This window comes from Lissotriton helveticus, chromosome 5_1 (assembly GCF_964261635.1).
Source record: "Lissotriton helveticus chromosome 5_1, aLisHel1.1, whole genome shotgun sequence".
Classification (NCBI taxonomy): Eukaryota; Metazoa; Chordata; class Amphibia; order Caudata; family Salamandridae; genus Lissotriton; species Lissotriton helveticus.
In genome coordinates this window covers 916485041-916508336 of record NC_136065.1, presented here as the reverse complement: position 1 = coordinate 916508336, position 23296 = coordinate 916485041, and the positions used below count along the sequence as shown (strand labels likewise).

General features: G+C 50.6%; 1 protein-coding gene across 1 annotated transcript in view; it reads right to left on the bottom strand.

Annotated features, from left to right (window-relative positions):
- Positions 1–23296, bottom strand: part of LOC144752569 (poly [ADP-ribose] polymerase tankyrase-2-like) — a 446314-nt gene that overhangs the window by 124133 nt on the left and 298885 nt on the right. The window lies entirely within an intron of this gene.

Sequence of the window (23296 nt, the reverse complement as noted above, 5' to 3'; positions counted from 1 at the left end):
CACGTAGAATTATCCATGTGCACCGGGCGACATCACGCGACTCCGTCCAGGCGTCGTCCGCGTACGTGACGTTAGCGAGGTCACATAAGACCCGCCCCGGCACGCCTACGTCAGTTTTCTTTGGAGAATTTCTCCGCACCACAACACGGAACCACCAGATAAAAAATGTGGAAGCATGGGAACAGTGAGCGAAGAGCAGAAAAATTGGAAAGAAACTGTGACTAACAACACCACACAGAGTAGTGTCAACACTGCAGAACCCAAAGGCAGGGAAAGAAGAAAGAACAAGCAGAGACCTGCACAGCCACCTTTCCAGCACATAGACAGCCTCCCACCCCTGTGCCCCAGAAGCAGGGCACATGCGTAAAGTCATGGCACATGTAGTAATCTACCACCCCATCCTGAGTACGAAAGGGGACCAGTCCCAAGACAGACAGGGACAACAAACCTCCAAGCTACCCCAACATAGAGGGCAACAACCCACAAGGGACAAGGGCAAGACATGGCCAGATAACCCTTAATCAGAGGATAGCAATAAAAGGAAGGGGAGGGAGGGGAGGACAGGGATAGAAAGCAATCCCCCCCCCCCAAACCTGGAGTAGCCAGAGCAGCAGGGCACCGGAACCTCATCCTACAAAAACCAAAGGAGGAATAAACCGCCCCCAGACAGAGCCACCCGTCAAGAACAAGGAAGGCACTCACAGGAGACACAGTCTCCCACCGGGAGGCGAGTACCGAAGACCAACCCAAGGGTCCTCGTAGAATAGGAGAGGAAGGGCGGGCCGTGAAGTAATCTGCAGCTAGAATCGTTGCTACCAGATACATCGTTACCGAAGGTAAGTAGCTCATACATCTGATAGAGACTACTAGCCGCAGATTCCTTCACGTAGAATAGATACCCTAGCAATGAGGGTCTGCTAAAGGACCCCACCAGCCAATAAAGAACAGAGGGCCCCACAGGGGACCAGATCTGTGGACCAGGAAGAACCTCGTCCCTGCCAGGCAGTGGGAACCCCCTACAAGCTGAACCCCACCGACCCCAAGAGGATGTAGGAGGGAGAAGAAGGCTGAAGGGGCCCGTACACTCGGAGCAGAGGAGCCAAGGGCAAGGTCGGAGAGGCCGAAGCACCCCATTCCCCCACAAGGCAACATAGCTTCCGCCCAATGCCAAGACAGGAAGAGAGGAAGAAGAAGCCAAGGAAGCGAGGAAAAAGAAGGCAAACCCACTCCAGATGGAGAACAACCTGCCAGCCAGAACAGCACCGGCAGTCAAAAGCCGCCAGAAGCAGGAAGAACAGCCAGAGGCCCCAGGAAGGCTGAGTAAGCGGCGCCTGGCAAGGGAGAACACAGGATCATCCCAGACATCAGGACTGGAGCACGGATAGGAGGTGATGCCCGGGCACCGCACTATGAGTGGCCGCGCACACGACCTCAAGAAGCAAAGCAACCTACATAAACGTCATGGAGGACAGGTACCCGAAGGCGACCAGAACCCCCTAGCAGGGAGCAAACCATATGACAGCTACCACTACCCCACACAGGGTACGTTAAGTCCCAAAATATGGGAACCCTCTTTGGAAGAATTTCCGCAGCAGAGGAAAAACAAAAGAACCACGGGGAAAACAACACCCCCGTGAAAGGCTTGACAAGCAGCTCAAGCAAAGCAGAAGGCCTAATCTCAGGGCCAAGTCTGCGCAACAACTCCAGCAGAACACACACACATAATCAACAAAAGGGACGTCCAGCAGCCAACAATGCCAAAGTCCCAAGGAAGGACGCAAATGACCAGAAAACACACTCCACAGCCAGAACAACCGGCATAAGAAGGCCCAGAATCGGCCCAACTCAGGAGTCACTGAGGAGGGGACGGAGGAGGAGGAAGATAAGGCGGAGGAGGAGGAGGACGGAGCCCCGCCAAGAGCCTTCGGATGGCGGAGACAGCAGGGGCATGGAACAACAGGCTGCCATCAAACGGAAGTTCGGCGAGTCGTTCCTGGAATATTCTCAGGGAATACTCCATCCCGAAGCAAAGCATGGCGAAGGAGAGCGACTGAGGAAGGCACGGCCCTGCCCGGCACCTCTGAGATGTCCAGAGCGGAGCGGAGAATAAACGCCCCAAGCTCCCGGCCATCCAATGCATGATGCGTAAGTCCACCTGACCAGTCTCCTGGGACGCTGCGGATCCCAGAGACTCAACCGAGTCCCACAAACAGGAGGAGGACCTAGCCAGAACACACAAGGTGTTAAGGGCCCGCAGGGCAGCGCTGGTCGAGGCGAACATGTTGCGCCCCCAAGAGTCCAGCCAGCGGGCCTCCTGGGACGGCGGAGTCAACAGTGGCGGCAGGGAGGGAAAAGCAGTCCGCAAAAGGGGGCTGGCGGCCGAGGGGTGAATGGTCACGCGGCGCCAGGAGGTGCTGGTGCAGAAGATGCTGAGGCACCGGTTCCCCTGAGGCAGGACACCTCCAAGCCCCCATCAAGGAAGAAATGAGCGAACCTTCAAAGGGAAGTAAGATTTCCCTCCCACCAGAGCCCTGGTGGAGGACCTCCAAGAGATGGTCCGCCGGAAAGTGAGCCACCGGGTCACCCATGCGCAGGATGCCCACAGCCGTGGACACCGCATGGGTGAAGGCCACACCCACCTCCGTAGGGCCTCGCGGCGAAGAAAGCAGCTCCTCCGTGGGCGACGGCTACAAACTAGACCTGCAAGTCAGAAGGAGCCGAAGAATGAGTGACTTGCCGCACTTCCGACGAACACCTCTGCCTCAGGAAGGGCGGGGACCCGCCCTTCGACTGCGGTGAAAAAGTCATCACCCGGCGACCAGTCTCCGGGGAGGACTACACCACTATACAGCCTGCCTCCGGAGAAGAAGGAGCGTCCGAAGACGAATCCGCAGTATGACCCCTGCGCGGAGCTGCAGAGTCCGCTGCCTGAGGCAGGACGTCGGCACCATCCGGCGTCACCGGAAAAGGTCCCTCCAAGTCACCCCGTACCGGAGACCGGATTGGAGCTAGAGTCGAATCGGCTCCGGGGTGGTGCCAGAACGACGCTGACCCGACCCCCACCGAGGCAGCCACCTGCGTGAGGGAACGAGACAGGTCTGGGGAGTGACACGAAGCCCTCTGCTAGCCGCGGCCCCGAATGTGGCAGAGATAGTCTAGCAACCCATGTGGCGGTGCCAGGGACGATTCAACCTCCGACTCGCCCTCCGATGAGGCAGCTGCCTGTGGGGAGGGACGAGAGGGGCCCGGAGAGGGACGAGAGGGGCCCCGGAGAGGGACCCGGAGAGGGACGAGGGGTCCTCACCCAGCCTCGGCCCGGAGAGGGACGAGGAGGGTCCATCGACCCCTGTGGCTCCGCACGGTCCAGCTACTGCCAGCGCCGTAGCTGCGTCACCTCGGCCTTAGACAGGACCACCTAGCCAGAGGACCGAAAGGGGCTCGGGGTTGCGACCCGAGACCCGGCGACCTCCCGCGACACCACAGGGACTCCCGCTGAAGTGTGCGGCGAGGCAGAGATGCCGCACCCCAACAGCACCACATCTTCCAAGCCTGGATCTGAACCAGTCGGCGCTGGGGCCAGAGCCGCCCGCTGCGCCGCGGAGGGCCCTGCGCAAGGCGAGGGATCCGCCGACGCACCAGGAGGGGAAGGAGGAGGATGAGACGCCAGCGAGGCCTGCAAAGCCGCCGCGTATGTCTCCATTTGGACGCTCGACGCCCCAACACCGGGAAATGGAGGATAGGACGACACGCAGGGCCGCATCACCCGCGGAGAGTCCACGCCCCCGGCAGGCCAGAAATCAGCCCCCGGGGACAAACTGCGACACTTACCCACCGAGGAGCGACGCTCACGTGACATCGGAAAAGGGCGAGGACGACGACTACGGCTGTATCTGAAGCTGTCCGCCAAAGCAGACCGAGGGGAGGATGTCGACCTGGAGAGACGCGCCGAGAGAAGTTTCATGTGGCGCACCCGCCACGACTTCGGCTTCATCTGTTGACAATCCTCACAATCAGTGGTGCCGTGATCCTCCCCCAAACACCACATACAAATGAGGTGAGGGTCCGTCGCCAACATAAGACGCCCACAAAACGTGCACGTTTTGAAGCCCGAAGGCATTTGCACACTGTTCCTCCAAAAAGAAAGAGGGCCCTAAACAGGCCCGTAGCAAGGACCGGATCCGCGTGGCACGCGGAAAAGGAAAAAACTGACATAGGCGCGCTGGGGCGGGTCTTATGTGACCTCGCTGATGTCACGTACATGGACGACGCCTGGGCAGAGTCGCGTGATGCCACCCCACCCCCCCAGCGCGCAGGCTGCTGTGGCAAAAAGGCTTCCGGATCCAGTCTCACGCCTGGGGATAATTCTACGTGAAGGAATCTGCCGTTAGTAGTCTCTATCAGATATCTATGTTAGATTAGGCAAGAACCCAATATCCCTCACTGTCAAAATACTCATTTACATAGATTTTCACTGATACCCATGGGAGAGAACACTTATACGAAATCTTGAATGGGACATGCATAAAAACTGTCTCTCCTTGATACCTAGAGGTAGAAGTGAAGAAAATTTGTGGGAGCTCCTACCGGAGTCCTTACACACCAGAGATGAACTGGCTATTTGTAAGTGGGACCTTACTAGTGCACAGCTGTGGAGTGGAGGTGAAGTTATGCTTCACGACCATGAACGTTTCTTACGTGAAAGGGACCTCATGAGCACAGCAAAACAGTCATCATTTTTAAGCCACAGCAATGGAGGGCTAGGCCCACTACAAAGGCTTGCAGGGAAACTCAAGGCACACAACAAGCACCACTGGCAAACATCAGGTGAAAGGGTGTTAGGCAGCAAATCATACTTCCTGGCTTTTGCAGTGTATTTTCTGTCTGGGAAAAACAGACGTCCAGTGAAAGCCATTTGTGAAACCAGATATTCATTTCCAATCCATGATCTATGCATGACAAACGAAGAATGCTAATAATATGCAAATGCTTACAATAGTTTGCCAAGAGACTCAAAGTGCCACCCAAGAAAATGATTCACAAGTATTCCTTTTTGAAATGTAGTGAACAGCCACCTGGCAAACAAACAGTCTGTGTTTATCTTACACCAAAAGCCTTCACAAAGCAAAACCAAAGCAAAAGCACACTTACAATATGTTCCCTCTAAGAAGAAAGAAGACCATGCATCAGATCATCCACAGAAATGATGTTGGGAATAGCGAACATGAACAGGAAAATGGGTAACCTGGCTGCCCCAATTTTGTATTTGGCATGAAGGGTCGAAGTCGGTGACAGAGTTATCAGGGGCATGAAGGAAAATGCGACTTACAAGTATGCATCTGTTCTTGGCATGTAGGGCTGCAGAATCACACACTATTGCATAGATCACCATCTAGTGGTGGGCCCGGATGATTACACTTTGTTGTTGTCTTGGAAGAGTCTTTGTCTGTTGGATGACTCCTCCTGTAGATCGTAGTGCGCATGGGCATCGACTCCATCTTCAGATTGTTTTCGCCATTGGGCAAATGATGGAGTTGTATGAGTACAGAGAAGGATGTCCATGTGTTGTGTATCTAACTAAGATATTACTGGAACAGATATAGGTAGCCGGGGAGATGGGTGGGTGTGTGTGGTTCTGCAGCCCTACATGCCAAGAACAGATGCATACTGGTAAGTAGCATTTTCCGTTCAAGGCATATGGGCTGCAGACCACACACTATTGCATCGATTGCACAGCAGTTTTCTCCCTTAACGGCGACCACCCGTATCTGTTGCAGTAGTTTGAAATAATGTTTTGAGTACAGCCTGGCCCACACTTGCTTGTTGTTTTGCCTGCACATCTACACAGTAGTGTTTTGTAAATGTGTGCGGTGTAGACCACGTAGCTGCTTTACAGATATCATCTAATGGTATATTTCCTAGGAATGCCATAGATGCCCCTAATTTACGGGTAGAGTGAGCCCTAGGGGGAATGGATAGAGTGCGTTTTACTTTTTGATAACAGATTTGAATGCACTTAACAATCCACCTTGCAATGCCTGATTTTGAAATAGGATTGCCTTTGTGTGGAGGATAAAAGGACACAAACAGTTGTTTTGTTTTACGAAACAGTTCTGTCCTATCAATGTAGTAGAGGAGCTCTCTTTTTACATATAATGTATGTAGAGCTCTTTCCGCAACTGTCTGGTTGGGAAAAGAATACTGGCAACTCAATAGATTGGTTGAGGTGGAACGGTGAAATGACTTTTGGCAGGAATTTTGGGTTTGTTTTAAGAACCACTTTGTTGTGATGGAGTTGTATAAATGGTTCTTGAATTATTAATGCTTGAATTTCACTTACTCTTCTGAGTGAGGTAATAGCAACTAAAAAAGCAACTTTCCATGTAAGGAACTGTAACTCACACTTATGTAATGGGTCAAATGGAGGACCCATAAGTCTAGTGAGAACAATATTTAAATTCCATACTGGAGAGGGTGGTATTCTAGGAGGAATTATTCTTTTTAGTCCTTCCATGAACGCTTTGATGGCAGGTACTCTAAACAATGACAAATGTTGTCTGTTTTGAAGATAGGCTGCTAGGGCAGCAAGATGGAACCTGATTGAGGAATACGCCAAATTACATCTTTGTAGATGGAGCAGGTAGCATATGATGTTTTGTATGGAAACATCTAATAGGTTAATGTTGTTATTTGTGTAATACACAACAAACCTTTTCCACTTGGCTGCATAACATGCTCTAGTGGTGGGGCGTCTTGCTTCTTTTATGACATTCATGCAATCAGGCGGAAGATTAAGGTATCCAAATTCTAAGACCTCAGGAGCCAAATCGCTAGATTGAGCTGAATTGGGTCTGGATGCATGATCTCTCCATGGTTCTGTATCAGTAGATGTGGGGAGAGTTTTATTTTTTGATGTGGTACTACTGAGAGCTCTAGTAGTGTGGTGTCTTGCCCACGTTGGTGCTATGAGAATCAATGTGGGGGAATGTTGCTGTAGCTTGCATACCACTAAGGGAATTAGTGGGAGAGGTGGAAAAGCGTACGCAAATTTGTTTGACTAACTCATCCATACCGCATTGCCTTTGGACAACTGGTGTGGGTATTTGGCGGCGAAGCTTGGGCATTTGGAGTTGCGGTGTGGCGCGAACAGATCTACGTCTGGCTGTCCCCACTTGTGAAAGAATGGTTGAAGAACTTGAAGATGAAGTTCCCACTCGTGTATCTGTTGTCTTTGATGACTTAACAGATCTGCAGTGATTGTGAACTCCTGGTAGATGTTGTGCTAACAGAAAGATTTTCTGAGGAATGGCTCACCTCCATATGCTCTGCGCCAGCCAGGAGAGCTGTAAGGAGTGTGTTCCTCCTTGTTTTTGATGTAATACATGGCAGTCATATTGTCTGTACGGACCAGTACAGCCTTGCTTGATAGGTAATGTTGAAACTATTTTAGAGCTAGAAAAATCGCTAACAACTCTAGATGATTAGTGTGGAGTAACTTTTGTTGCGGTGTCCATGTACCCTGTACTGTGTGTTTTTCTAAATGCGCTCCCCATCCTGCGAGTGATGCGTCTGTGGTTAGCACCACTTGTGGAACAGGCTCTATGAAAAGCCCACCCTTGGAAAGGTTTTTGGTGTTCCACCACTGCAGAGAGCGATATGTCCGGTCGTCTATCACCACTAGATCTGTTATTTGTTGCTGAACCCGATTCCACTGACTTGCCAAACACTCTTGTATGGGGCACATTTGTAGTCTTGCGTATGGTACTATGAAAATGCAAGATGCCATCATTCCTATTAATTGCATGAAAACTTGAGCTGGTAGTGAGTGCTGTGGCAGGAATTTTTGCATAAGAGCTTGCATACTTTGTATCCTTGTTGGATTGGGGGTATGCAATTGCTTTGGCGGTATCTATTGAGGCACCTAGACACTGTTGAGACCGGGACGGTTGGAGGTGTGACTTCTTCTCATTTACTGTGAATCCTAGCTTGTGCAACAGGCAGATGGTCTGATGCGTGTGCTGTACACATTGGTGGTATGACTTGGATTTTATTAACCAGTCGTCTAGGTATGGGAAGACATCAATGTTGTCCCTCCTCAAGTGTGCTGCTACTACTGCTAGACACTTTGTGAACACTCGAGGTGCTGTAGTTACTCTGAAAGGTAGTAATTTGAATTGGAAGTGTTGACCTTCTAGTACAAATCGCAGGTACTTTCTGTAAGATTGATGGATAGGAATGTGGAAGTAGGCGTCTGAGATCTAAGGTGGCAAGGAACTCGCCTTGTTTTAACAACGGTACAAAAGGGGGTGGTGATGGACGGAGCATCTGAATCAATCAAACACTCACACCCAGTCAAAAGATCTGGGTTTAATCCATCACCGTTCTTTAGCCCACTCCGCCACCCCAGTTCAGGCTATATGCAAATCAGTCTGACCCTGTGCCTCATGGGAACAGTCCAGCCCGAACTGCCAAGCCATGTCTTCCCTGGACCGGAAACAAGCTTCCGAGGCCCAGTTTCTGGCATTCCAGCAGTCTTCAGCCCGGCTTGCTTGAATCCAGTGGCAAAGTGAGCAAGGGACTCACGTCTGAGCATACCCTGTCACACCCATGGCGGCCAAAAGCGGTACAAAAGGGGGTCGTTTCCGGTCCAGGGAAGGCATGGCTTGGCAGTGAGTGTTTGATTGGTTCAGATGCTCCGTCCATTACCACCCCCTTTTGTATTGTTTTAACAACAGCAGGACTTGTTATAGTGTGACCATATGGAAATGGTCGGATTGTATGTACAGGTTTAGGGGCCTGAGATCTAGTATAGGTCTGAGGGACCCGTCCTTTTTGGGTATGAGAAAGTATAGGTAGTAAACTCCTGTGTTTTGATGGTGTTTTGGGACTGGTTCTATTGCATTCTTTTGCAGTAGAGATGCAACCTCTTGTCTTAGGAGTATGAGATGTTCCTGTGACATTGGACGTTGTCTGGGTTGTATTGTTGGAGGAGTGGAAGTGAGCTCCAGGCAATAACCTGACTGAATTATTTGTCTTACCCACCTGTCTGTGGTGATGGAGTTCGACAGGTAGGAACTGTTGTAATCTCCCCCGGACAGGAGTGGATTGGTCTGGGGGATGGAAGGGAAGTCACTGTTTGGGAGTAGAGGCATTGGGGTTGTTGTTGCCTCTGCCCTTATTGTTGTTACCTCTATATCCTCCTCTGTAATACCCTCTACCTGGTGAGGTTTGGGTGGGCGCTTTATAAGAAGAGGAGGTGTTGTCAGTTTGAAACCCCTTAGAGGCGCTTCTATGTGAGGAGTTACAAAAGGACGTTCTATGTGTCTGAGTTTGTATAGCTCCCATGGATTTTGCTGTATCTGTATCTTTTTTCATTTTCTCTAGTGCATTATCAACTGTTGGACCAAAGAGATGTTGCTGGTCAAAGGTTTGATTTAAGATACTGGCCTGTACTTCTGGCTTGAACCCAGAGATGCGTAGCCATGCATGTCTACGCAACAGTACTCCCGTATTTATTGCTCTAGAGGCTGTGTCTGCGGTGCCTAATGCACAGCGGATTGAGGTATTTGTAATAACGCACAAGTTACTTACCTTCGGTAACGATATATCTGTAAGAAACAGGTTAGTATTAGATTCCTTACCTTAGAATATCCCCAGGCGTGGGACTGGATCCGGAAAATTTTGCATAGCAGTACCCCTGCGCCTCGGTAGGCGTAGTCTGCGGCTCCGCGTCCGTCGTCGGCGTCGTTGGCGCCAGGATGACGTCAGAATACTTAGACGCCGCCCTCGCGCGCTGACGTCAGTTCTTCTATTTTCCGCGCAAGCAAGCGCAGGTCCGGAGAAAGTGGTACCCTTTAGTAATTTTTTTGACTAAGCTTTTTCGATCCTTTTTGATCCGTTTCGAGTCTACGACTCCATCGGTGCCAGTAGGGATGCCCGGGTTCAAGCCCTGTGCCGACTGCAACTGACTGATGTCGGTTACCGACCCCCATCGCCGGTGCCTACATTGCCACGATGACAAGTCGTGCCCCGACTGCCGGGCCTTGACGTCGAAGGCTAGGCGGGAGCGGTCCGGTAAGCGCCTCGAGCTCTGGCAGTCGGCCCCGTGCCGCTCGAGGTCCCGGTCCGGAAGGAGGTCGAGGTCCGGAAGGAGGTCGAGGTCCAGTCGTGGGGCCGGAATCATCACAGCTCGGCGAGTCGACACCACTCGTCGGGCTCCAAGTCCTCAGGTAAGAGGCACAAGAAGTCAAAGAGACGACATCGCTCTTCTGACTCCCCCCGTCGCTCGCCCGACGCGGCGGGGGTTTGGGTGACACCGCCTACGCGGCTTCGCCGGAGCCTCAGGCGTCGCGGCCTGCTTCATACCCGCCGGTCCCTGGGCAGAACGCGACGCCGGAGGAGATCGAGGTTTCCTCATGGCCATGAGGTCGCTCACTCTTCCATCGGTTACCGCGGCACCTTCGGGCCCAGGGGCCCCGACTGGGAGCCCAAGCGGGCTGGGTGCTTCGGCCCCGGCGGCGACTTTGGTCCCGACGCCGCAAGGCCCCACTGGATCCGGTTCCGGGTCGCTGCTGGTCGACCTTACGACCCCGCCGGCATCGACCCCTAGGGTGTCACCCCCAGTGCCGTCCCCGACGCCGTGCCTAGTCCAACCCTCGGTCCGGATCCGGCGCGGCGCCGCTCGACGGCGCATTCGGCGCTGGCCGAAGAGGAATTAGTCGAGGATCTGGGTCCACTGGGTCCATCCTTTATCCCTGAATTTCAGGACATGGACACGACGAGGGACATGGATCTTCAAGCCTGTCCCTGTATGGGGGGGGGGGGGGGGGGGGTGAACAGGGTCGACGCTCTGACTCACGACCGGTTGACCAGCTGGAAGAAGATAGTTATCTTCGGATCGATCCTCCTCACCGGAAGCTGACTACTTCGGAAGCGACGTCTTCTTGTTGTTCTTCGACGTCTACCTCAATCGGCACCTCGTCGATGATGAGGTCTGGTGTCGACGACGATGACTGCTCCATAGCTCTTCGAGCTCGACGATCCTTGATTGTTTTCTTGGACCGGATCGAAGCGCAGGCCTCACAGTCTCGACTCTCGTGCTCTGGAGACAAGCACAAGTTGCAAACCTCATGCAGGTCGGTGTGGGGAAACTTGTGTCCAAACTGAGGGCACTTCTTGAACGGTGTTCTTTCCATGAGCCAAAGGCCCAGTGGCGCAGTTGGGCCCAACGGCCCCGATGAGCGCTGGAATGGAGAAGTGTATCCTCTCTTCAACGCGGGCGACCGGAATCAGTGTCGAAGACGATATTGATGTTTTAGTTGATTTATGGATTCGAAAGGAGATCGGTAACGGGACCGACCGATGAACACCTCCGAGCCCGATGGTGGAAAAAAACAATCTGAGGTTGGAGTCGAGGCCCATGCGCACTACGGTCTAAGGGAGGAGTCACCTAGCTGACAAAGACTCTTCCAAGACAACAACAAAGTGTAATCATCCGGGCCCACCACCAACTGGTGATCTAATGCAAAAGTGATTGGTCTGCAGCCCATATGCCTCAAACCCAGTTATTCCAGTTAGGAGACACTGGGATTCTGCCCAACTGATACAGGCCGCAAACACTGCCTCGGCCATCACCTTCCTTAACACCCAAGGGGCAAAAGAGAGGCAGTGTTTGAATTGGACCTTGAAGCAAAGATGCTGCCTTTGTGACTGTAGGATAGGGATGTGGAAATCGGCATCTTGCAGGTCGACAAATAGCATTCAGTCTTCTGCTTTCAGTGCAAAGAGAAAGTGAGGCTGGGACAGCTTCTAGAGGAACCAGTTCATAACCCCAAGGTCTATGATCAGGCAGAGACAGCAGTACTTTTGGGTACCAGGAAGTAACTGGAGTAGCACTCTTGACCCTATTCCTGCTCTCGAACAAACTCCACTTCACTCTTGAGAAGCAAGGACTGACCCTCTTGCTCGAGACCAACAGATAATCTGGCAGGAGTATATCTAGCTGAGTGAGGGGCGGGGGTTGGGGGGTGGAGGGAGAACAGAAGAGGTGTTTGTTGGAAGGATAGGGCATACACCCTCTCCAAAATGTGTAAGACCCAACCATAAAGCCATAGCCCTCCAAGCTTGTGGAAAGGAGGCTACCATAACAGTTCTCCAAGGTGCTGTGTGTGTTTTAGGCAAGGGGGAACTAGAGCTGCTTCCTTGCAGTGGCTGAGAAAGAGGAAGAAGAGGAGGAGGTAGGGAACAGTATAGCCTATGTTTGTCCATTGGCTCATCCTCTATATTGTTTATAGAGGAGGTTCACAAGTTTGCACTGCGGCTGTTGAGCTGCAAACTGCGGACAGTCTTGAAATGAAAAGCCCAGGGTGAAGCCATGACATTTCTGAAATTTACGGTAGTCTCTGGTTTGCATTTAGAGACCAAGGAATCTGGCCATGGGTTTACTGTCCTTGACTCTCTCCAGTGGAGAGACTGTTTTGGTACTGAAAAGTCAAGATAAGCATATCCATTGAACGGGAGAACCATTACTGTGGTCTGTATGTCTTGGGGAAACCGGAATTTCATAACCAGGAATGTCGATGTTGGAAGATGGATGTCCCCATGGCACTTGCTACTGAATGAGCAGTATCCAGGCAATACTTTATCACCTGCTTTGCGAGAGCCTGGGTATTTGGATCAGTTCCATAGAGTGTGTTTGTGTGTGATACGATAGAGTAGGAATTACTGCCTTTGCGGAATCCAATAGAGCTCGCACATATCTAGCAAGAGGACAGGTTGCATTAATAGACTTGTGTGAAATGCTCCAGCTGAAAATATTTTCTTGGCAAACTATTCCATCTCCTTAATTTAGCTGTCAGATGGCGTACATGGAGGAGAGTGTCAGCTTTGAGGAACACGAAGCCTGCACCAATAGGCTCTCAGGGAGCAGAGTTCCCACTCCGGCTCAATATCAAGGCAACTTGCGTGCATGGGTGGCATGAAGTCTGGGTCCATGGTGTCAGACTGCCCACCAGTGTAGGTGTCTTGACTTGATTCTTCTAGTGGATCAGTATCTCATAATAAACAGAGTCCTTCTTCCATAACTGTCTGTGCCTTCATTCCAAATCAGAGTTGTGGAGGCATTTTCATTAGAGGCACTGGATCTGGGGCTGAGGCCTGTTCTGGTGAAGTTAGTTGAGGAGCCGCTGGTAAGGGAAGACCGGTCGACAAATGTGGAGCTGTTTGAATCCGGAAAGGTGACAGCGTTGATCGCAGCACCGAACATGAAGCTGCAGTGGGCACCAGCATTATGGGAGGCAACAGAAAGAACAAACTGATTGGGGCCAGAGAACCAGTCACCAGCATCATAGCACATGCATAACCCATAGGACTCAAGGGACCCGAAGGTGCTCCAGACAGGACCATGGCCTTGCAGAAGACATTGAACACGGTGTTCAAGAAGGAGGCAGGGCGGGAAGTTGGGATATTGCTGACTAAACTGGGGCTTGAGTGATGGCGTCACAGGCGTCAGCGAATCAGGGAGTGGTGCCAGATTCGAAAGAGCCCCAGGTGCCGGACACTCAGAAGGAAGCTCAGCTATCTCAGACTCTAAACGAAGGAGCGGGAGATGCCGTGTTGACTTGCCGTTTAAAGATAGTCACTGTTCGGAGTTATGGTGTCGCTTCTTATCGTGCTTCCTCTGGGATTACTTAGGCAACAACGTTGGTCACTGCAGCATCCTCATCCAGGGATTTGACTTTCGTTTGACTCTTTGACAATCCCGAGCTACGGTCAAACAGATTGACCCTGATCCGACCACAAGCAGATGTGCGGGCCCATGAGGGAAATTTGTCTATCACAGTCCCTTCGGGTGCCAATGGTGACATTTTACAGCTTCAGTGATGTTAGAAGGGCGCCACTTCTGCCACCTCAGTAGGCGCTGAGATCTGTTGAAAAGCTTCCGGATCCAGTCCGACACCTGGGATACTCAAATTATAAGGAAACAATGTAGAAGTATCCATCAGAAGGAAAATGCTACTTACCCAGTATGCATCTGTTCTTGGCATGTAGAGCTGTAGAGTCACATGCTGTGCATAGCCTGCCATCTAGTGTTGGGTCTGGATATTTGCACTTTGTTTTTGTTTGAAGAAGTCTTTTACAGTAGGGGATTCCTGCTTTCGGTGATAGTGCGCATGGGCATCGACTCCATTGTTATATTGTTTGCCGCAGAAGGTGATAATGGAGTTAGTAAGAGTAGTAAGAGATGTCGATGTATAAATGTATCAAAGCAAGATGTAACTGCAACAGGTATAGGTACCCGGGGAGACGGGTGGGCGCATGTGACTCTACATGCCAAGAACAGATGTATAATGGGTAAGTAGCATTTTCCATTCGGGCATGTGAGCTGTAGATCACATGCTGTGCACAGACTATAAAGCAGTTCTCTCCCAAAGTGGTGGCTAACCTGTAGCTGTTGCAGTTGTCTGAAATAGTGTACGTAAAACTGTTTGGCCCACACTAGCTTGCTGTCTTGTTAACACATCTACACAACAGTGTTTTGTGAATGTGTGTGGTGTAGACCATGTTGCAACTTTGCAGATATCATCTATGGGTAGATTTCCTAAGAAAGCCATAGAAGCCCCTAGTTTGCGTGTGGAGTGTGCACTAGGGGGAATTGTTAGTGTTCTTTTCGCTTTTTCATAGCATATTTGAATGCACTTAAATATCCAGCTTGCAATGCATGTTTTTGATATAGGATTTCATTTATGTGGTGGAGGAAAAGCAACAAATAGTGGTTTTGTTTTGCGGAAAGGTTTCTTCCTTTCTATACAGTAAAGAATTTCTCTTTTCACATCTTAAGTGTTGAACGCACGTTCTGCCACAGAATCTGGTTGAGGGAAGAACACAGGCAACTCAACAGATTGGTTGATATGAAAGGCAGAAATGACCTTTGGTAGAAATGTAGGGTTGGCGCGAAAACCACTTTGTTTTGGTCTATTTGTAAGAATGGTTCTTCTATGGTTAGTGCCTGAAGCTCATCCACTCTCCTCAGAGATGTGACAGCTATGAGGAAAGCCACCTTCCAAGTGAGAAATTGTATTTCACATCTATTCAATGGCTCAAAGGGTGGACCCGTTAGCCTGGCGAGGACAATGTTGAGATTCCACACTGGGGCAGGAGGAAGTCTTGGAGGAATAATTCTTTTAAGTCCCTCCATAAATGCTTTAATGACAGGCACCCTAAAAAGAGACAGATGTTGTTAGTTCTGTAGATATGCAGCTATTGCGGCAAGGTGTAAGCTTATGGAAGAGTACGCTAGATTGGAACGCTGCAGATGTAGTAAATAGCAAATTATGTTTTGAACTGAAGCATCCAGTGGATCTATTGGATTGTTATTGCAGTACATTACAAATCACTTCCACTTTGCTGCATAGCATGCTCTTTTGGTAGGACGTCTACCCTGTTTGATAATATTCATGCAGGCTGGCGGAAGACTATGGTAGCCAAACTCTAAGATTTCAGGTGCCAGATCGCAAGTTTGAAATGGCTGGAATCTGGATGTCTTATCTCTCCATGACTCTGAGTGAGAAGATTAGGAGTGAGGTGTAGGTTTTGGTGAGGAACCACTGAGAGCTCAGAGCTGTTGGGGCCATATGGGAGCAACTAGGATTAATGTCAGGGACAATGTTCCCATTGATTATAAGTTAAAACATTTCTAGGGTTTGCAGATGTGTGCAAATAATGACCAAAATGATTAAAACAATACATTTCTTCATAATTTGACGAACCTTCTAAGTATTCATGTTTTGCAAACGTTGATGACATTTCTAAGTCTGCCATCATGTTATTAACAGTCCCAAAGTCCCAATCATCAGAAAATGTGCTTGGTGAAACAAAATCACTCAAGGAAACCTTAAATAGGTGTGGAATCTTCAACAGCTCTACTGGACCATAAATGTCAATCAGTTCTGTCCCATGCTATACCACCAGGTAGAGGAACGGCTGTGATGTTCACTGATGACAGGTCTCTTTGTTCACGATGAGATGATTTGTGTGGCTTCAGGAGCAAGTTAATGTTCTTACTTGCTGTGTTCAATTTAAATATATTTTCAATCTATCAGCTTTCCCAAACTTAAAACTAGAATGAGCCAAAGTAGGAGAAAAAGTACACCTAACTCAATCCAAAATTCAACCCATGGTGAAACCAAATATGTATTTGCAAGTTGATGAAAGAGTTCTGTTATTTTTTCTTTGAAAGTTTTATTTGCTGGCGATGTTTCGGGCTCACTGGGATCGTCAGAAAACGTATCAAAGTTGATGAAATAGACAGATGCAGTTCTGTCAATTGTTGGTATTGCATCCGCATTACTTGAAATAGCAGGAGCTGCTTGTTCCCTTGACATATTGGTATAGTCAGATGCCACATCATTGTAGACAGGAGTGTCTTGACGAACTGTTATTTGGGTTTCAAGAGGCACAAGTTCCATGGCTTTGTTGCATAGTCCTTCTTTTCTCACTGCAGATTCTTTAAAGTGATGAGTCTTTAAGTTTGAACCTCTTGGATAGTAGCAAGATTTGGTCGTCTGCTACATCTTTGGAGTCCACTGGGCCTACTACTTATTATCGGCCACATGATGTGGTTTTACCAGGTCAATTGATACGGACCGGTTCTCCTTTCTTCCAGCAAGGGGCGGCAGTAACACTGTTCTTGATCCGTGGATTGCTAGTACAGGCACTGGTTTTCTGTAAGAAGGCCCAAATTCCTTCTTATCCGCTATTTTCTCTCTGAGTAGATCTCCAATCTTGGTGGTTTTTCTTCAGTGGTCGTTTGTTTCTGTATTTTGTTGCTTAGACTTCTTCTTGTTTCATTTAAGTCCTGCAAAACAGCCAAACGGTCTTTGATATCAAAGGGTTTTTGTTCTACCACTGAAGTATGACGATCGAGGTCTTCGACTATCATTCTATTACCAAAAAGGATTTCATATGGAGTGATTCCACCCAGAGAATTTCTTGGCAGATTGTTAAGACTACGTTGGACACTTATTAGATGTTTGACCCACCAGTCACCCAAGCCTAATACTCTAGCTGTTATAGATTGCTTTATGTCACGTTTTTTTCTTTCCACTATAGAATTCCCCTCAGGATGGAATGGACTTGAGTACCGCAATGCAACGCCCAGATTGGCCATGACCTCCTTGTAAGCTCGAGAGCTAAACGCAGGACCCTGGTCAGAATGTAGCATGCCGATTACGTATGTGCCGATAAAGACTCGCAAATCTTTTATAACAGTTCGGACGTCAGTCGAGTGCTGAGGCCACATCCAAATGAATCTTATCCTAATAGTTGTGGGACAACTTTTGTCCACGTCTGAGCGTGGATAGTCTAATGCTATCTAACAGTGGTGTCTGTACTGGGCTGGCTACACTGTAGTCAGGAATCTGGTGGCGCCCTAAGCTGTGATCTCTATAGCAGACATCGCAATTAATTCCAAATTCGTGGGGGCGCTAGAGGGCGCACAAGCAGAATGGCCGCACTTGAGTGAGGCTCCTGCAGCCTGGACAGACAATCCTACATTTATCCTTCATAACTAACTCCTTGCCCGGATAGAAACACGAACGAGTGCAGACGGTACTGTTTTGCAGCCTCGGTAAAAGTTTGAGAGCTCTACGATGTTGCGTGACTGAGTTAGAGGCAGCGGAGTTTTGGCCGAGAGCGGAGTCAGAGCTGGGCGGAGCGAGCTGTGGGGACCCGAAGACTACGCGGGACCCCGGCGTCACACGAGGCGCACAGGCCGCGTGAAGAAGGTCGCCGAGAAGTGCCCACCTTCCGGCGCTGCTGAGATACTGGGGACCCAGGGCACCGGACCGGGACCTCAAGACACCGATACCATCTGTGGCGCCTGGCGGGGCGTCTGTCTAACGGCTAACTGAGTTGCATGCTACTGACGGAAGAGGCCTAAGTACTGCGGTAAGAAGCGCAAACTGCGGAGGGGCTGAAGAGCGGCCCCGCATTGTAGTAGCAGGGTGCGGCACCACTGGTGATCGAAAAACAGGCATCGGTGCACAGGAGCAAGACGCTGACTCCCCCCGCTACCGGAATTAAATAAATAAATGGTGTGTATCTGCTGGGACTGACCTGAGCGCGACGCGGCTCCCCACTGTGACGCCCAGAAACAACGGGAAGGTCTGTGCATGTCCCTCGAGGAAAGCCCAGACTCGGCTGACACGAAGAATATCACCGGAGAGGCCCTACTGTGTACAGAGACGTGCAATTTAAATCGAAGGCACACTGCAAGGCCTAACTCACGCAGGGGCACAGCCTGCTGGGGAACTGTAGGCCGCTAGTGGAAGCACCATATTACGCAGCAACGCATGCTGATGGGAGCGGCGAGGTAATAACTGGAGGGATCTGCGCACATACACAGAGTCGGCGCACAGCCCTGGAGAGTCAAACAAACACCCTAACAAGGAGATTGCACAAATTTTGCCATAACAGGGGTAACGTGAGGACATTCAGTAAAGAGACCTTTTGCGTTGGCCCTTGCGTGAGCTCCTAGACAGCATAGACAGCCGGGCTAGCATAGTACGCGAGAAACTGCGCAGGAAGGGGGCACCAAGGAATAGCGTGCGGACTATATCCGACATGAACAAGGACGTTTCTGCTGCCTAACACTGTGCCACAGCTACGTGGACAGGCCCAGGAGGAGATAGTCATTGGCTGCGTCACTCCTTGACACCGCGAAAGGGCAATGGCGGCACACAATCCATTGTAGCTCTTACCACTATTGCTAAACATCCACGAGCCAGCATATAAGGGCATATCAGCGGTACTGTTGGGACATAAGATTTATTGGCTTTAGCCGCACTTTATAGACCTGCGGTCAGGTGACCCACGCTACTGCTCCATCTGTCCGGTTAGAGGAGAAGCCACCAACAGTGCCACGTAGACCGGCCCGGATTGCTGCCAGGGACCGCGAGTGGTCGCCCGGGGCATCTCCCTGCCTGGCTGGCTGTGACGGGGGCGATACGGAACGATTGCTGCCTCAGAGTCCTCACCCTGCTGCTGAGAGCATCGTAGGTACCACAGGGCTGTGCGGGGCTACGACTACTCTGTTAGAGGTGGTGTACTGCGCCCCTTATCCTGCCGGAATATTACAACTGGTGTCATCGGCTCGTATCTCCCGGTGCACTGGGGTAGAGGCACCCAATTCCACTGCACTGTGCTCATGAATACAGGCTCCTGCCCTAATCGGGAAGAGCGTGGAAAGCGACACCCACCATCCACTGCAAGTCCCTGTAAGAGACTCACGATGGGTAAGCAGGATAACCGACAATCAAAACTGTCCTTTGAGTCCACTACTGCCAAGAAAGGGTTGCGGAACGCGCCCATCGACGACGAGAGCGAGCTCTAGCACCTCTGCGTCGGACATACAGCAGCTGATGCAGGAGATGAGACAGGGGTTTGCCACAATAGTGCACAAAGTAGACCGGATGTCGTCATGGATGGACGCCATTGCGCAGAAAATGGATGTGCACGAGGAGCGAATCACTGAAACTGAAAGGAGAATATCTGATAACGATGACACCACGGCCTCACATACCACGCAACTCTCGAGAATGGACAATGTCCTCAGAGTCATTGCTGCGAAAAATGAAGACTTGGAAGCGCGCAGCCGGCGCAATAACATTCGCGTAATAGGCGTGCCAGAGTCCACCAACACGGGGCGCATGGAAGACTACGTGGAGAAGATACTCCTTGCTTCGATTGGGACTGAAGCGTTTTCCAAACAATTCATCGTTGAAAGAGCACACCGCTCGCTAGAACTGTGGCCTAAACCTGGGGCCCCACTAAGACCCATCATTGCACGGCTCCTTAATTACCGGGACCGAGATACTGCGTTGAGGGCAGCACGCATGTAACGGCGTGGGTCTGCCGTATACTCCTATTTTCGACCCAGTGACAGTGCAACATCGTTCACCTACCCCCTCCCCTTCTCTCTGCTCCCTACAGAACGTCAATATTGAGGTTCAAGATCCGGACAGTGAGTCAACACACTGGCCCTTTAACTGTGAGACGGCTGAAGAGTGGGCGGGACTACACCAGGAGACGGAAACGTCTTATACGGGAAACCGCCAATCGGGAGTGTGCTTGTTCACCTGGAGGGAAAGAGTTGAGGAGTGGAGTGACGAGGAGAAGCGGAGCGATACCGAAGAAGACGTTTGGAGAAACCTCGATAAAGAGGAGACCGGAGGAAGAACGACGGACCAGCACGAAGGAAAGCCAGGAGGCCAACGACCTCGCGATTCGCCCAGCCATACACCCAGGGGAGGTGTGTGGCTCTCCCAGGTACGAGACAAAATCAGGGGTTGGGCCGGGTGGAAGGGCGGTCCTAGTAATTGACCGGGGTATCCCCTGTCCCGGTGTTCCCCCATCCTGAGCACCGACCATCACTTGTTCACATTACTCTCGCCAGTGCATGGGTTGTGTGTGTCCTCACTCCCTTTTCCCTGAATATAGTATAAATTACAGAATAGTCCACTCACCCCGTACTCTCTTATCTTGCTTGTTCCGAGAGCCAAGACGGAGAAGAAAGAAGTGCTTCCCCGACGGACTCGAGAGAGAACTCGTCGAGTTGTCTCAACGAAGCCCTGCCCTCGAAGATCGGATAGGAGCCGTTCCCCGCGTCGGACATTGGAAAGGAGAAAGACGTGTACTGATTTCTTGTATAAATCAATAAATATGAAGTTAACCAAGACACGCTGGTTGCCCATTCCTGCTGCGCCTGTCACAACGCACCAACCAAAATCTCACGTGTGATGGTGTCAGCTTTTCTATCTATCCAGACTTTACGCCTATAGTGCAGGAACAGCGACGTAAATTCCTGGAGGTCAAGAAAAAACTCAGTGCACTTCAGATTAACTACGCGCTCCTGTACCCAGCAAAGCTGAGAGTGACCCACCAAGCGAAACAACACTTCTTCACGAATCCGCAGGAAGTAGATGATTTTTTGAAAGCTCTGCGACGGACGCGATCTGGTCATAGGAATAACGGCGACGAAAAGCAGGACGATGAACAATCGTTGAATGGAGACATGTAAATCGGAGTTCTGATTGCTGAGGTGCTGTGATGTCCTATTGACATTAACGTGGGGGGCCCATAGGAGGGCTTCAATCGTGAGAGGACGCCGCTGCTGCTCGAGAGTACCATGGACGGGTATTGGACTGTTGGTGGTAATGTATTCCAGGCACCACCCCCTTCCCTTGAATGTGCCCGACCGTGGCCGAACAGGACGAAGGGCAAGGTGTAGGGGGTGGCTATGTGCATACCTTGGACGATCCCCATAGGGAATACCCCAATGGTCATGTTTGCTACACTGCTGATGTTGGGTTGTTTAACTGTTGCGGGGGGAGGAGGGGTGGGATGGGGATTCTGGCAAGTTGGGGATGCTTCAGTGGGAGGGGGGTGGGGTGGTGACTTTTGAGAACGACTTGGTACTACATGCTACCATGAGCGGTAATGATGTATCTCTGCTGAGCGTACATGGTTCTGTATGGTTAGGGAACAAGATGCGTAACCTGCTAGCCAGTGAGAAGGAGTGGTCGGGTAATTGGGATTCAACTGTTTTTTTTATTTGGGTTGGGGGAGAGGGAATGGCATGTTCAATGATGCATCAGTGGGACCAGGGTGGGACTCGAGACCTTGACCTGATTTGGGACAAGTTTCCTAGACTGACGGCTGGAAATATGCCGAGACTTTCTGCTATTGACAAGTTGGGGTTGCGGCAACTAGGGGAGGGAGGGGTAAGGATGTTTGAAAACTTTGTTACAGATTTGTGCGAAACTAATATCAAAGAGATGCTACTTCTAGATCCGACTGGATTGCAAGATGGCGAAAGGCGGGAGATAGCCCTCACGGTGCATATTGTACACACATGCATTCTTTCACGATACTATACTGGCATGTACAGTACTACGGGACCCGGGCTAATTGACTGTCGTACTAGGAGAGAGGTGCAATTCCAGAGTGGCACTGCTTGCGGTGGCTGGCCCGTGAGGCCCTCTCCGACACACTGCTTAGTCCCACCAGACCAGCAAGATCATGGGGGACACTAACTTAAACATACTGACATGGAATGTTAGGGGACTGGGAGACCCAAGGAAAAGGCGACAAATTTTATCTTACCTAGACCGCCACTCAGTACATATAGCCTTTCTCCAAGAAACCCATTTCAAGGCTCAAGCTGCTCACACCTTTGCCAGCAGGTGGGCGATGCACACTGCCTTCTCCTCCTAATCATCATATGCTAGAGGTACTGCGATACTAGTAAAGAAGGGCACGCCCTTTGTTATGGTAGGCACCAAAGTGGATGCTCAGGGGAGGTATTGTATGATGTGGGGTAGATTGGGACATATTGCAGTCACGTTAGTATGCTGTTACGGCCCCAACGTCTATGACCCTCAGTTCTTCACAGACTTATGGGCGGCCATTGTAGGTACGGGCCCGCAGCACCTCCTATGGGGGGGAGATTTTAATACTGCACTAGACCCGGCTAGAGACATGTCACACCCTGCCCCTCATCATTACACTAAGGCTAGGACGACACTACTTGCGTCACTCACAGATCACAATTTGATAGACACCTGGAGACACCTGCACATGGACACGATGGAGGGTACGCATTTCACGGCACAAGCACGTTCATGGGCGCGACTTGATTATGTCTTTATATCTCCACAGTTTTATGCTGCGCTTGTGAAAGCACAACACCTCCCTAGAACATACTCTGATCATTCGCCTGTAAAAGTCACGTTGAGGTCTACGGACCTAGGCCCCCCGACTACTACTGCCTGGCGATTACAACCCACGATGCTACTTGATACTACATTTCAGGAGGAACTGCGAGTGGAATGTTTAGATTTCTTCAAGCGCAATAAAGATTCTGTGAATGTCGTAGAAACCATTTGGGACGCATTCAAGGTGACTTTGAGGGGAATCTGCATTGCTAAGGGGTCGGGAGTCCTGAAGAGTATAATGGCACGACTGACGACAGAGGCTGAGCTCAAAAACCTTGAAGCATCGCTAGCTAATTGTCCTGATGATACCACCCTCTCAAGCATACGTGACACACTGACTGAATATACCGACGAAGCCACTAGGGAGTCCAAATTTAGAGGCAAGCACTGGATTGCTCACCGATTTGGCGAAGGCGAAAGGCCAGGTAAGGCGCTGGCTGCGATAAGATTGACGCGTCCCCCTAATATTATAATAGAACTTGAGAACCCGGAGGGTGAGGTGTATAGAGATACCACGCAAATCCTCA